Source organism: Protopterus annectens, chromosome 2.part1 (assembly GCF_019279795.1).
Source record: "Protopterus annectens isolate FY-2018-M chromosome 2.part1, PAN1.0, whole genome shotgun sequence".
Classification (NCBI taxonomy): domain Eukaryota; kingdom Metazoa; phylum Chordata; order Ceratodontiformes; family Protopteridae; genus Protopterus; species Protopterus annectens.
Genome location: NC_056729.1, coordinates 1,974,710,783 through 1,974,727,905, shown reverse-complemented (window position 1 = coordinate 1,974,727,905; position 17,123 = coordinate 1,974,710,783).

Sequence of the window (17,123 nt, the reverse complement as noted above, 5' to 3'; positions counted from 1 at the left end):
ATATCTTTGAATGTCTAAGTCCCTTATTTTCTTTGTCAATGATTCTAAATATAAGAAGAACAAAATACTGCTCGGCTGCACAGCTGAATAGAAAAGCACACCAAATGGACCAGCACTTTAGCGTAAAATAAATTTTAATCTCCGTTTTCGTCAATACAGACTTCATCAGAAAAATCAAGCACATTTCAGTTACACAGAATTTAAATACTAGAAAACCAATTACACTCAATTAAAACCAATTAAGGTCAATACAAACATTTAAAGTAATAAAACATCACCCATTTCTGCCACAAGCCTTGTTGATATAAACTCTGCAATCTTGTAAAAAACATTTAATGTTAATGGCATCATTTAAGCCCGGAGGCTGATCAGCTCTCAATTGAATCTGCCACCTGGTTTCTCTCTGTTCCAAAAAGTTTCTAAAATTGCCACCCCTCAAATTTAAATGACCTTGTTCTAAGATGGAGAACAAATATTTTTTGAATTTAGAACAAACCAATGTATGCCTATATAAAGCATTGTTAACATCCTTTCTAATGTCATGCAGATGCTCCCTAATCCTGGTCATTAGCTGTCTAGTTGTCATCCCGATGTAAAAAGAAGGACATGAACTACACACAACAACATATGTTACCCCTGTGCTTCTACATGAGAAATAGCTGGACACAGAAATGGTGTATGGTATATGTTCCAAATTTATAAACGGTCCTTCCAAAATGTATCTACACATATTACATGTGAGACATTTGTGCATTCCTTTGTTTACACTAAAACTCTTTGTTTCAAAGACACATTTGTCCCTCCCTTTTTCCAACAAACTTTTTAAATTAAAATCTTTTTTGTAAACGAATCTAGGATTCTCACCCACATTATTGCATAATTCATGATTACCTCTGACAATATTCCAATTGTCAATTAAAATCTTTTTAATGCTTGAAGCCCCACTAGTTGTAGGTAGATTGTAACTTAAATGCATATCATTACATAATGTCCTTCTTGGAATGACTGCTAATGCTTTAGCCAAAATGGGTGAATACCTATCTTTTCTACCATTCCAAACATATTTAATTTGGTCATCCAGCATTTTCTCATCATAGCCCCGTTCTAAAAACAACTTTTTAATATATAAAAATTCATTATACAAACATTTATCATCACTGGTCATTCTGCTGGCATGAATAAACTGTCCATTTGGAATGTTCTTTTTCACATGAATAGGATGTTGACTAGAAAAGTGTAAGTAACTGTTTGTAAAAGTAGTTTTTCTATGAATGCTACTATTAAATTTACTAGTTGAATAATCCCATTCCAAGTGGACATCCAAAAAATTAAGGGAAGTGCCATGGTCTCCCAACACAAATTTAAGAAAAGATGAACTGGAATTGATTGTTGTTAATAAAGCATGTGCAGACTCGATAGTCCCCTCAATTACAAAAACCAAGTTGTCTATAAATCTCTTGTAATATATTACTTTAAACTGAATAAAACATGGGTTTAAAAATTCATGTTCCCACCAGCCCATCACAACGTTAGCAAAAGCAGGGGCAACTGCTGACCCCATGGCTATACCTTGCATCTGTTTGTAATAACAGCCGTTGAACAAAAAATAATGTTGTGTCTTTGTTGTGTCTTTTGGTTTTTCCCAGTTAGGGGTCGCCACAGTGGAACTCTGGTCCGCTAATGATTAACAGTAGATTTTTACGTGCCGAGTTGCTAGCCCTGACGCACAACCTTCAACTAAGGTACGCCCATTCACGCATGTCTCCACACAGAAGACGCTCTAGCTGAGAATCGAACCGGACAGCGTATTACTGAGAAGGCGACAAAGCTACCGCAGCACCACCACCGCAGTGTTGAACAAAAAATAATGATTGCTCAAAGCGATGTCAAGTAAATTGCAATAATAGTTAATAACATTATTTTCATTATTCGTAAACTTGTTCAAATACGAACTTACATATTCAACCCCACCCTCGTGGGGTATGCACGTGTACAAGGAAGTCACATCTAAAGTGAAAATGGTATGTACATCAGGATCAAACATAGTCTGCTCATTAAACCTTCTAAAAGTTTCTAAAAAATTTCATGAATCCTTTAAAAAGGATTCCATACTTTGAACATAAGGTTGTAAAAATGAATCAACCAATAAAGAAATGCCCTAAGTAACATAGTGAGGTGCAGAAATAATGGGTCTAAAAGGGGGTCTGTCAAATTCTTATGTGTCTTCGGAATACCGAATAACATCCCCACCTTAGGGTTTTCAATATTACAAAAATTATAAACATGTATATTCATATCACCTGCCAACAGGCTGTCATACAAAAAATCAAAAACATATATATAACATTTATTAATTTCAACATTGTTTACTTTCTTATACTCATGTTCATTACTAAGCATGTTTTCCATTTTAGAAACATAATCTCTTCGATCCATTATTACTGGAATCCTCCCTTTGTCACTTTTCATAATACGTATAGAAGTGTTATGGCATAATTCCATCATGGCAATCCTAATTTCACCACTTAGATTGTCATTGGTCATACATGATTTGTCACTACCTAAAATTTTTCTAAGGTCGCACTCACAAGCGGACTCAAAAGTTTTCAAGGTATGATTTAATAAAGGATTAAAACTGGAAGGCTTAACCAATAAATGCTTAATACTTTCCACCTCTTTCATCAAATAAGACAAATTCATTTTTCTAGTAAACTGCTTTAACTCCAAGATAGCATTTGTAATATTTGTTCGCATATTGGGTACAAAATTTAAACCCAGTCTCAGCAGTTTAATATGATTTTCATTTAAATTAAAACTAGATAAATTTACAATGTCTTTGACTGAACTGTTGTACCTTATTCGTTGTCTGTTGATGAATCCGAAGTCAACAGGATGCCCTGTCCCTTCTTGTGTGTGAGTATGGTCTTGGGTCGTAATTGTCTTTTTTCTTTTTCTAATACTAAAAAAGATTTATTTTTGACAACTGATTCTTTGTCAATGTCATCAAGGCCCCTGAGTCAGAGGAAACCACAACCCAAGCTGCGGAAGCCCTTACAAATGCCTTCTATGAACACCTCCAGGACTGCATGGATCAGGCAATCCCAAATAAAACCAAGACTCTTTCCACAAAGGGCAAACGTCCAGTCTGGTGGACCCCAGCCATTAACAAACTTTACAATAAGAGGAGAAAGCTATTACATGATAGAACAAAATCCATAAAAGGGAAGTCACCCCTGATCATTATTAGTAAAAAAATACGAGCACTCATAAAATCAACTAAGGCCAATTTTGAGAGAAAAATTGCCATGGATTCAAAGGACAATCATAAGGCCTTTTTCAGCTATGTTAGGAACCTGGGTGGAAACTCACAGATATGCTCAGAATTAGTCCAAAATGATACAAAAATCACTGAACCCACAGACATTGCCAACATACTGGCAGACAGGTTCAGTGCAAACTTCACCCCTCTCCCCTAAAGGAGAGATAACTATCCCAGCCGAGTGTAGCCTCCCGGACATCTCAAATGCGCAGGTGAAAGCTGCTCTCTCTAAAGCTAAAAACACAGCATCAATGGGACCGATGGTGTCCCCGCTGTGTGCTAGCTAAATGAGGAATTAAACCCGCACATAAGGCAGCTGTTTAATCTCAGCCTTACCACAGGATCGGCAACTGTGGTCCCACTCCACAAAGGTGGACCCTGGTTAACAAGTCTAGTCTGCAAAGCTATGGAGAGGATCATAATGGAGCTCATAAACAAAGATATAGGGGACTTGCAGACATTGGACCCGACCCAGTTTGGCTTTGTCAAGGGAAGATCATGCCTTTTGAACTTGGTCGACTTCTTGAAATAGTCACCAAGGCCATTGATGAGGAAAGGCAGTCCATACAGCCTACCTTGACCTTGCACACAATACCCCACTCGGGTATTGTAGAAAAACTTACCAGCTTAAATGTAAACCCATATGTCACAAGATGGGTTGCAAACTGGCTTAAGGACAGAACCCACAGGGTTAGAGTTGCTGGCGCTGTGTCAGACTCCAAGCCGGTCACAAGTGGTGTCCCACAGGCTATTGTTTGGCATCTACTTCTCAGAAGTACAGGCCAACATGGGAGGACTTTGGCTGACAAAGTTTGCAGATGACTGCAAACTCCATAGTGGAAAGTGCATCGGACACTGATATCCTTCAGAAGGGACTCACAGAAACAGATAGCTGGTGCCAGAGCCATGGCCTGAAGTTAAACGCCAAAAATGTATAGTCATACCCTCGGGAAAACAAGGTAACCCCAAGCTACCATATAGGTGGCAATCCACTAAGCACAGAAGAGGTTATCAGGGACCTGGGGACCCAGGTTGACAGTGGCCTTTCTTTTGACACTCACATTGCTAAAGTGGTTAGAAAGACCTTCTACATTGCCCACCTGATCATGAAGGATTCACATCCAGATCTAGTGAGGTCATTGTTCCCCTGTACTCTTCACTTATCAGACCAATGATCGAGTACAATGCCCCATTCGGGATGTATCTCACCCGACATCTGCAGCAATTGGAGAGACCCCAAAAGTTCCTCACCAAAAGGATAAAGGGACTCCAAAATCTGTCATATGCTGCCAGATTGAAGAAACTCCAGCTCTATTCAGTCGCATACCGTCTGCTCAGAGGTGACATGTGCCTGACATACAAGGCCATGTCCAACCCGGAATTAATGGACATGCTCCACCTCAAAAATCCAAATCCACCAAAACCACTAGAGCAAGCGACTTAAACCTTAGCACGGATATAAATAGGACGTGCTGGAGGATAGATTTATCACCAGAGACTCCCTATGCTGTGGAATAAAATCCCGGTCCATGTGAGGCAGAGCACCTCGCTGACTCTGTTCAAGAGAAATCTAGACCTGTGGATGGGAGATCGTAGGTTTACCCCGGGAATCATCTCTGGGTCACTGCTGGACAGAGGCACAACAAACTAATGGGCACAGTATTTTTTCATATAAGGGGCTAGGCTTATAAATGCCTTAGGGCAGATAGCCTAGTATAAACCTATGAACCTATGAACCTATGGTAGTTTCTTGCTGGGCCGAATTAAACTCAGCCGAACAGGTATGGACGCCAGTGTTGTGATCCCTTTGCCTGTTCTTGCTTGAAACAGCCGACGGTGTAACTTCATTCATGACCTCAACAAGACAGGCGGGTCTCATAGAAGCGTGTTGTTTAAAGTGGACTTGATTAGAAGACTGATAAGTTTTGTTATTATTACCAAATAAAAGTTTGTTTTGCTTTGTACAAACATAGTGTACGCACAGTCAGTCTCATATACTGATACATCTCGATCCAATTTACTGTTCTTTTGGTTTATTAGAGCTTTCTCATATTGTTCCAAATCTTCCAGCATCAAGGAAGATTCCATCCTTTCACAGAACACAAACTGAAATTTGTCTTCAGTCATTTGTCCTACCTTAAGAATCTCTTCTCTCAAGATACTTATGGGCTCATTGTTGCGCTCTATTAATAATTTCAAAAAATTGATGCCTGCTTCATTGAAGAAATTCTTCAAACAATTGAAAAAAGGATCTTTTATTGTTGTACCGTTGGGACATTAAAAAAAACGTAGTCCCTTTGGAACAATATTTAACTCAATACATTTCACAAAGTACTTGTTCTCAATGGCTAAATTCTTGTATTTCCTCAACAGTTTATTTAAATTGTCACATAACTTTTTCTACTCAGATAATCTGGTGACATCAATAGATCCTTTTGTTTTTAAAAAAGGATTCTCACCATTGTTCAAAGCTGCTGCTATATTTGAATACAGCCCTCTCGGCTTCACACTTTTTAACCTTCCAAGTTCTGGTTGTTTTGCCTCCTCATTTTCTTTACTATAAGTATTCACCTCAATCACTGTATCTGCGTCATCCTCAGATCCCGAACCGGATCCTGAAGCTGACACCTCATTTCTGTTCAAACGCTCATTTAATAATAAATGCAAAGACTTCTTGATGTCTTCCATGGTCTTTAAAAAGACCTGATTGAAATGTAATTCAGGAGAATCATGAACATCATGAATACTGATATCCAATAAAGGATCTCCAGCCAAATCAGCCATCGCTGAAAACCAAAACTAAAATACAACTGAATAAAAACAACTGAGAAGAACAAAATACTGCTTGGCTGCACAGCTGAATAGAAAAGCACACCAAATGGACCAGCACTTTAGCGTAAAATGAATTTTAATCTCCGCTTTTGTCAATACAGACTTCATCAGAAAAATCAAGCACATTTCAGTTACACAAAATTTAAATACTAGAAAACCAATTACATTCAATTAAAACCAATTAAGGTCAATAAAAAATTTAAAGTAATAAAACATCACCCATTGCTGCCACAAACCTTGCTGATATAAACTCTGCAATCTTGCAAAAAACATTTAACGTTAATGGCATCATTTAAGCCCGGAGGCTGATCAGTTCTCAATTGAATCTGCCACCTGGTTTCTCTCTGTTCCAAATAGTTTCTAAAATTGCCACCCCTCAAATTTAAATGACCTTGTTCTAAGATGGAGAAGAAATATTTTTTGAATTTAGAACAAACTAATGTATGCCTATATAAAGCATTGTTAACATCCTTCTTTTTAATTTTACGCTAAAGTGCTGGTCCATTTGGTGTGCTTTTCTATTCAGCTGTGCAGCTGAGGAGTATTTTGTTTTTCTCAGTTGTTTTGATTATAAATATAATGCAAATAACAAAGAGGAAATAGGACACCCCTGCCTGGTTCCTCTGCTTAATCAGAAATTATGAGAAGGAATCCACCCATTTAAATTTTCACTTCCAATCCCCCATATATCCTCCTAACAAACCTTATAATTTTATCAGGGAATGCAAATGCTTCCATTGCCCTACTCATAAAGTCCCAGCTTACTCTGCCAAATGCTCTCTGCATCAAGACCCACCAACAGCAGTGGTATTTTCTTACATTCTGCTACCCTCTGGAAAATCAGTGTTCTGTTAATGTTATCAAATATTTGCCTCCCCTCCACAAAACCACATTGGTCAATATCTATCAATTTTGGCATCACCTTTGCCATTCTTTTAGCCATTAAGACATAAACATTTTATAATCATGGTTTAGTATTGAAATGGGCCTGTATGAAGTTGGATCTGATGGGTCTTTACTTTCTTTAGATATTACAGCTACCACCACTTTCTTCCAGGATATTGGTACTTCTTCTCTTAAAATGCTGTGAAACAAAACCTTCCATATCTCTTTTCCTTCCTAGCTTCTAAACTTCCACAGGAATACCATCCATTCCTGGGGACTTCCCTGTGGATTGGTTATACATCACCATTTTTATCTCATCTCCTCCTAGTCTAACTGTTATTAATTGAGCTTCATCTACCTCTAACCTTGCCATATTTAATTCTTCCATAAACATTTCAATTTCTACCTTTTTTTGATTTCCATATTTCTATTTTTTATACAGAAGTTCATAGAATTAACAAAACATTTCTAGTACTTCTACATGATCTCTTGGTATCTTCCTTGTTGTAGGTTCCCTAAGGTTGGTAACAGCCCTTTCTACTTTATGTTGCCTGAGTCGTTGTGATAAAACATTTTGTGCTCTACAGTTATTATCAAAAAGCAGTTGCTTAACAGAATCTGTCTAAACTCATGCATACTATCAAGGTAATCCCTTATTTTCTGTTTAACATTCTACAGTTGTTCCTCTTCTTGTTCTGTGAGATTCCAACTACTCTGCAATAATGTCATAGCTATCAGCCCCTCTAAATAATTCTTGTTAACCATATCTTTCTTTTATTTCCACCCTATTTTTAAAATCCACTTTAATTTTATCCTACTCCCTAACAATATTTTCATAAGAAATTTCTATCTTATCTAATAGTTCCTGAATAATCTCTACTGTCAATTCCTTAAATTCCTTTCTTTTCAACAGATAGATTGGAAAGCACCAGTGTCTCGTTTTCATTTCATTACCCTGTGGTATTATTTTACTTATTATTGCACCATGATCTGAAATAGCTATTGAGTGCATGTCAGGACCTTCATTTAAATGCATATGTTCCTGTGAAATGTAAATTCTGTGTAGCCTAGCTTTTTGTATCTTGAGAAATAATATGTAAATTCACCCTGAACTTCTAGTACTGAATTCACATCTTCCATGTCATGTCAAATATTTTCATATATTTCTTCAAAAATCTACTCTTCTTTGTTATATTTTCCCCTCTGCCTCCTCAAACACATCTTCACTGCTGCAAAACAAATTCCAGTCCCCACTTATAAGTAATAGTCTTTGCTGAAAGTTGATTGTCTACCAGAATTTTCTTAAACTCCATTATAGCAGTTTTAAGTGGAATATAAATGCATGCCAGTGTAATCCTCCTCCCTTGCTAGCGGTCCTTTAGTAATGCAAATCTTCCTGCTCCTCTTTTCCTTTGTCCCATGTATTCTGCTGAATGACAATCCTGAAAACCTTTCTTTATCAAATTCACATGTTCAGTTCTTTCCAAGTGTGTATCCTGTAGCAAGCTATTTGCACTCTACATTTTTAATATAGTTCACTATTCTTTCTTTGTGTTTGTGAGACCATTGCTTTTAAAGCTATTACAGAAAGCATCATTGTGTTAAAAAGTTATTATTCCCACCTTTTATGTGTAACAGCTTTTTTGTTAAGTGTCTATTTCCAGTTTTTGTGTTATACGTGTCAACTGTTTGGCAGGTTGATCTTTTATACAGTTGTTTCTTGTCATGTCCATTTGAGCCTATGTTTCACCTTATAAAACATTTTGTTTTATTGAAAGCCCTCAAACAAAAAAGCAAACACACACCCAATACCTCCCTAAAGCCTATTAGCTTAATACTGTTGTTTGTCTTTCGGCTTTTCCCGGTTAGGGGTTGCCACAGCGGAGCTCCGGTCCACTAATGATTGGCAGTTGGTTTTTATGGTGTCGAGTTGCCAGCCCGATGCTCAACCTTCAATGAAGGCATGCCCATTCAACGCATGCCTTTTGAACGCCCACTCAACTGCAGGGAGGACATGTAGACTCCACACAGAAGGCACTCCCAACCCATGCCGAGAATCAAACGGGAGAACCTCTTGCTGTGAGGCAACGCCACTGCTATTAACTTAATACTAACATACAAAATTATGTACAACTTCAAATATTGAAGTTTTGCCCCCCTAATAGGAACCACAAAAAAGAAATGTGAATGCAGCATACTAAATTGTAAACTAATAACAAACTACCAGTGTGCAGAGTTAGTCCAATGGACCAAATATTAAACAGAATGCTACGTTAGTTAATATTGCTGTTGTAGACCATGGTTTGAACTCCTTTACTACAGAATTTAACCAAGGGAAACTTAATGATAATAGTCATGATTGTTTTAGATATAGACCAGTTCCCCCCTACTTCTGAGATCAGAGAGGATTGCCCAGAGAGAACAAGGCTCAACATCCAAAGTAAGTAAGGGATGTTTTTATTTCCACAACCAACAGAGACAATATCCACAGAGAAAGAACTGCAGGGAAGCAGTAATTAATGAAGTAACCCACACTTTTGTAATGGTGATTTTGGAGATGCTCTTTTTTAAAATGGATCCAATGTTATTCATGACTCAGCGTTTCTTTGACTTGATCATTCTGGTTATACTGTTTATGAATATAATGGATACAAGATTTATAATTACAGTGATTTTAATGTGAACAAAATTCATTTTGACCTTTTTAGTAAAGGTTTTTCCTTTGCTCCCAATACCAGAGTGGATATCAGTGAACAATTTGTAGATCTTAAACTATTTGTCCATAAAATGAACCTCAAGTTGTTTTTAATGACTGCTGTGTTAAAAATTAATATACAAATATGGGGATACTCAGGAAAGAGTACATTTAATCCCCCACTTCATCCTATGTTGCAATAGTTTGAGAGGTTTTGTGAAGCAGACATTAAGAAGACACTACAGGGAAAAAAGGTGTAAACCACAAGTGAACAAAAGAAGAACAAATTGCTCTGAAAGAATTAACAAAAAATAGAAATATTAGAACTATGAAGCTAGACAAAGGAGGTGGCATGGTTATTATGAATTCTATAGATTATTCCTCAAAAATGTATAACATTCTCAACAATGATTTACAATAGTGTACAGTGTCCAAAAATGAAGTTAATATAGCTTATCTGAAGATTGATTTATTTTTAAAAGGTAGTCTTGACCAAGGAATTATAGATTATAAGACCTACTAATTCTTGAAAGTGGAACAGCCTGTGATGCCAACCATCTTTTCTATTCCCAAAATTCACATACGTGTGGTTAACCCTCCTTTATAGTCTATGGTAGCCGCTTGTAGGTCTAAAACCTGTCCTTTGGCAACATATGTGGACACCAAGTCTAAACAGCTTATTGATTGTCATTCTCATATATTTAGAGATTCATGGGATTTTTTAGGGAAATACAAACACGTTTTTACCATGATGACAATCTTTTAGTTTCCATTGACATGATTGATGTATTTTCTTGCATTCTCCATACTACAAGCATAGTTTTATTTAGCGATGCTTGTTATGTATTTGACAAGTTGACTAATCAGGAAACACATTTTTAGGTGACTTGATGAAAATTATTTTGGATAACAATTTCATTTTTTTCAAAGGCGAATACTACAAACAGATAACTGGTTGCCATGGGTGCGGCTTGTGTCCATTTGTATGCCAGTATTACATTAAGTCAATGGAAACACAAAACCATACTTACATCTGAGTTTGCACAGTAAATTGCTTTGTATTTGTGTTTCCTAGATGATATATTTTTATATGGAAGGGAAATGGGGTACAATTAAATTAATTTGTTGACTATATAAATCTCAGTACTGATTTTTTGAGATTTACTTATTCCTATTCCATGAAAGAAATTAACTAATTAGACATCCTTTTTATTAAAGATTTTTGTAACAAGCAATTTCATTCCAGGCTTTACAGGAAACCAACCTATTGTAACAACTTCCTTCATTTTTCTAGTAGTCGCCCTTGGGTGACTATCAGAAAGTTGAAGTGGGTTTGGTCAAACCCACTTCAGTCAAAGTCTGGAGGCCAAATGGTAACAATGTTGAACCCGACATTGTGGAAGTACAAATCTCGCCCCCATCTCAACCCATGTTAAAGCCCATACCGAGGTTTACAGTGAGTCATATTTTGACAATGTCAGAATCTGACATTTTCGGTTTTGCGAAAATGGGTCAATGATCCCATCATTCGATGGGGTCAGATTCAACCTTCTGATGGTAAATTGTCACCCTTTCCATCAAAATAAGGGACTAGTTAAAGGACAAATGGTCCATATTTCCAGACTAACTTCTGATGGGGACCATTTTGTACCGGAGATGAATGAACTAATGGAGATATTTGTGCATAGGAATTACCCACTGAAATTGTTACAATAAGTTAAGACAGATGTCACTAATAAAAGGAAGAAATAGATTTTTGCACCCATATTAGGAAATATTTTTCAAACTAATAATAAAGGTGATAATGATAATATTGATTTTGAATGAACTATGGTTTTGAAGTACAGTTCTGGTAGTTATTATGTTAAATTATTATTAGTATTGAATATGATGGTTCTCTGAATAGAATATTGGGGGATAAACCACATTTTGTATACACAAGACATGCTAACATCAAGGAGATGCTTGAATGGGAAAATAAAAACAGACTATTGCAGAATAGAAATAAGATACATAAAGGGTTAAGGAGATGTGGTGCTTGCTCCTAATGTAAGTATATTCATCAAGAACAGTTCCTAACTTTAAAAACATTTCATGATACTTTTTACCTGTGACTGTAATGCTACAGGGGTGGTATATCTTGCATATTGTGATTATTGCCACTATTACTATATAGGTAAAACTGAGCATAATTTGAAAAAAAAAAGAATGTATGAGCATAATTATGATATAATTAAACAGAGTGATAAGAATGCATTATGTAAGCATACATCATTCTGTGAAAACAATAAACTGATTTATTTTTTGTGCTCAAAAATGTTCCCATTAATTCCCCTGGGAGGCCTCTGAGAATTAAAATTAGAGTACAAGGAACTCTGATAGAAACTCCACCTTAATATAGCTACACATCCAGGTTTAAATGATGCAATTTCAATAGCAGTGTTTTAAAGTTGCTTGCTTCCAACCTGCAGATGCAATTTTGCTGTTTTACAATGATTTTATCAGGCATCACAGTTATGATTTTAACATACACAAGGACATAGTTGCTACATATTTGCCATATGACGTTTTTTTTTCTTAAATTGTACTATTTATATATGATGGATTAGTATTCTCTCTATGTTTTCAAATAATGTTTTCATGGTTAATTAATACATAACTGCTATTGGATTAACAAGATGGCCTAATATAAATATGATGTTGACTGTTTTATTAACTACAAGTCCATTGTGTTAAGAACTAAAGTGCTTAACTATTTACAATAAATTGTGTTTATTTATTTATTAACCTCATGTGGTTGAATATTTGGGCCATTGGACTACCTCCTAATAAGAACATATGTTCCAAAGTGACAGCCACACTCACAAACTTGGGTTAACCTAAAATAAAGGTTATTCATACTAAGATGCATGGTACAACCTGTGCTTCTACTAAGTGCTTTCTGTGTTTGTCTTATCTTTATAGCTCTCCCAGCTGGGAAAACACTTGAATGCTTTCAGAAAACATTATCTCCTAGCCATTTCTCTTGATCAAGTTGTCTCCATGGAGATGTGAGGACCAGGTACACAGTTGCTACTAAGCATACATTTATTTGCTAGAAAAAAAGCTTTATAATATTCAATGTTATTTTTAATTTACTTGCTTTCTCTTAAAACTTGTTACTAGATCAAGCTAAGGGCCTTACTCCAGCATTCCCCTATGCAAGAATGAGAAAGGGAACATCGATTTTTCTTTTGTCATGTTCTTTTGACCAGACTTTTCTTCTTTTTTTACATTGCAGTGCCTACATTTCTTAAAACTGACCAATGATAAAAAGAAAAGAAGGGAGGAAGAAAAAATAAATAAAACAGGAGCACCCTATTGCACTTAAAATAACTGGAAAAAATGTTATATTTTAGCATGCAAAGAAAATCATTGTAATGATATCAGACCTTGACAGAAAATATAATTTAGACATTCCTTTTTACAAATTGGTCTGGTCCACTCTAACTGCAGTATTTAGATTTAGACTAAAAATATAGACCTCACCACCACCCCTTCAGTCCTACAAACCTCCCTTGATTGTCTTGTAATGCCTATTCTACACTCAAGGCAAAATATCTTGACAACAAGAGGGCCACCCTTCTTTCTTAAGACCCTGAATAATTTGACACAGCTCTTACTTGTACACTCTTTTTCCTAACTTGCTATGCCCTACACTGTCTAAATCGGTTTCTTGCAGTGATTTGCAGTGATGATATCATAGGTTTATATGTTAGATACGGACAAAGATATATTTTACTGGATTAGAAATTACATTACTATTCCATAAGACTGCACGAAGGTCACTTGTCATGATATCCAAACTGCCCTATGTTATTGTCCAATTTCAGAAGTTTACTGCTCCTTTGTGTAGCTCTGTTCCCTCAAACCTCTCAGTATGTAATCACCTGACTAGAAAAGATCACATTTATACATGCCCAACCTTAAGTGGATTATAGCATTTCCCCCTACAGTTATATACATACAGGACACTATTTGTCAACATTAATTCATGCATTAAATAGTAAACCCAGCAAAACCCATACTTATATACAGATATATTAAAGAAAAACAAATGTTTCTTTTACACCTATAATTTGGCTGCTCAGTTAAGATGTACATTTATCTCTGCAAAAGAAATAAAGAAAGAAATAAAACGATGCCAGTGTTATCTTAGACACCCACTAATAAATCTCTCCCAACCACTTTAACTTAATGTACCTTGAAATAAAGAAAAATTGTTGTAGCTTGTTCAGTATGTTTAGTTTAACGTTCATTACCTCACATACAGCCTTTCAATAATTTAGGATTTTTTTTCTCATTTGGGCTCAGACAACAAAGCCATGGCAGGGGTTTTAACTGGAATCCATTAAAAATTTGGGGATTTCAGTATTTCGAAATTACATAGTGGACCCATATATATATATATATATATATATATATATATATATATATATATATATATATATATATATATTCTGGGAAGAAATAGCCAGGGAATTGTGGAATTGTTATGGCTAGGCTTGTATAGGCCCTAGGGCCAATACCCTAGTACCAACCTATGAACCTATATATATATATATATATATATATATATATATATATATATATATATAGATATAGATATATATATATATATATATATATATATATATATATATATATATATATACACAGAGGGAGACTGAGATGCATTAATTTTAACACTGAGCCACTAAAGGCCAACCAGCTTCCTTTCTGGAGTCTTCTTTAAAGAAACTCATTGGTCAACATTTCCTCAGTTAGAATACATGAGCACATCTGGACATTAGTCTGCTGACAATGTTTACCTATATCTTACTAATCTGAGATTACTTTGTATGAGAAGGTCCACACCCCAGAGTCAAAAATGTTATGGAATGCAACATTATATTGATATTCAATAATACATATCAGTGCAATGCAATAAAGCAATTTGCAAATAACCAAAAAAAAATTCTAAGCTAGTTTCCTGTCTTTTCTGTTACTAGAATAGTCCAGATACTAATTTGCTGTATCCAGGACTGTTTTATAAGTTTCTGAGTACCCCAGACGTTTCTGTGTTATACGGAAGCCTTATCAGTGGGAGTGGTAAGCACTAGGTAGCCCATCTACCACAAGAGGAGTGTCTGACTCTGAAATTGCAGTTTATTTGCCGTTTGGGCAGTTTTTCTATCCCTTTCAACTTTCTGCTTTAAAAGCCCGTGTTTGCCTGCCGCACAGTGATGCTAAGCTGGGGTAAACTATTACTGGTGCCATCTAGTCTACTCTTCAATTTTTCCCTTAGATCTTGCTAGTTCTCCTCTCTCTTGAACTTTAATTAGCCTATTCACCTAGCACTTCATAATGTTTTCTGTAGCAATTATTATAGCACACATAAGTGCTATCAGCACTAAATGTCCTATAAGGAAACAGCTCCAGTACTTAGTAATGATGACCATCCCTTCTGGCATGTCTAAATGCCAGTTCCCTGTGCATTCTCCTATTAACCTGATGAACGTGGACATTCTGAGGCAACGTAGCAACTGCCTCATGTACACAGACAACCCTCTCCTCTTACATCCCAACACTCAGACTTGTGAGAGATGCACTTATATCTCCAAATTGGAAGCCATGCACTCTCCAGCCAAGACTGGAATAGCTGGTCAAGAGGAGAAGGTCAACACCTGCACCACACCACATGGAACACATAGCCCTCCAGAACATCCACCATCACAGCTCTCACATAAAAACACAAACTACATACCCACCTTCGCGGTGGCTCTCATTAGAAATCTACCCAAACAGCAAACACCTCAAAGGCAGAAATGCACTTGACCACCCCAACATAGCACAAACCACAAGACACATAGCTCACCTACACAGTGTGCCCTTCACCCTAAGCCCCTAAGGCATAACAGCTTACCCAATACACTAATCATAGGTGACTCAATAGTGAGGCACACTGATGTCCCATTCACTAGGTTGAATAAAGAGAGGGTAACAGTCAGCTGTCTATCAGGTGCCAGAATCCAACACATAACACACGCACTCAGGTCACTCCACAACAAGTACAAGTATGACTCTGTCATTGTCCAAGTGAATGTGAATGACTGAGAGGTACTTCTCTGGACTACATGAATAGAGACATGATGGAGCTCTTGGATTATATGGCCCAGGCAGGTATGACCCTAGCCCTGAGCAACATCCTACCATCACCCAGAATGATACCACAGTACAAGCAGAAAATGACTGACTTTAACAATTGGCTAAGTTTCTGGAGTCATCCTAAGGAGATCCAGTATCTGTCTGCTTGGAATGACATGACTGACAGACCTTGATGCTTTGCCAGAGATGGTCTGCACCTGTCACCCCCTGGGTTTCCGGGTACTGCTAAGGCTCTTGCCACCCCTATAGTGCCTTTTTTAGGTAGTGTTCCAAAGATAAAACTACCACCATTACAGCTATAAATAAATGCAATTTGAGGGTCATGCTGCTTAACTTTAGAAGTCTTAATCTCAAGATGCACTCACTCAAAGCACTCCTCAAAATAGAGAACATCAACATTTGTGCTGTAACAGAGACCTGGTTTAAAGCAGCAGAAAGCATCCCTGCACTGCCAGGCTATAACTCATTCCACACCTTTCTGCCCCAGAACATGGACCAAAGCTCCAAAGGTGGTGGTGTCTCCATATTCATAAAAGATATGCACACCTCCAGACCGGTAACCCAGCATAACACATCTGTGGTACTTCAGGTAGAACTAACATTTTGTAAGAAGGTGATTCAGGTTGTACCCTGCTATAGGTCCCCAACCATGTCCCAAGACTCTCACTCCATGTTCCTAAGCACCCTGGAAACTATTAGGGTCCAACCCAACACTCTCATACTATGTGACTTCAACTACCCATCCATCAACTGGGAAAACTACTCATGCACAAATACAATGGCCCAATGCTTCCTGAAATTCATCAATTCCAAAGCCCTGGACTAGCTTATTCTTACCCTGACTAGAGGAAGCAACATCCTTGGCCTGGTTATTACTAACATGGGCAACCATTGCTCTACACCAATAGACAATTCCTCCCTGGTTAGAGCCGAACACAAACTAATCACCATGGAAATCCACATCTCACCCACACCCCCCACAAAGGTAACCACCATAAAAACTTCTCAAAAGCTAACTTTGGGCTCCTAACAACAGAGGTGGCTAACTTCATGGCACCCATGCCAATGGAAAATAGTTGCACGACTGCCGATTCATACACCAATGCACTGTATGAATACATTCGTAAATGCATAGAGCTAGCCATACCCAACAGAACCAAGATGCTCTCCTCCAAAAAAAAAAGGAAGCCATTCTGTGGTCTCCTC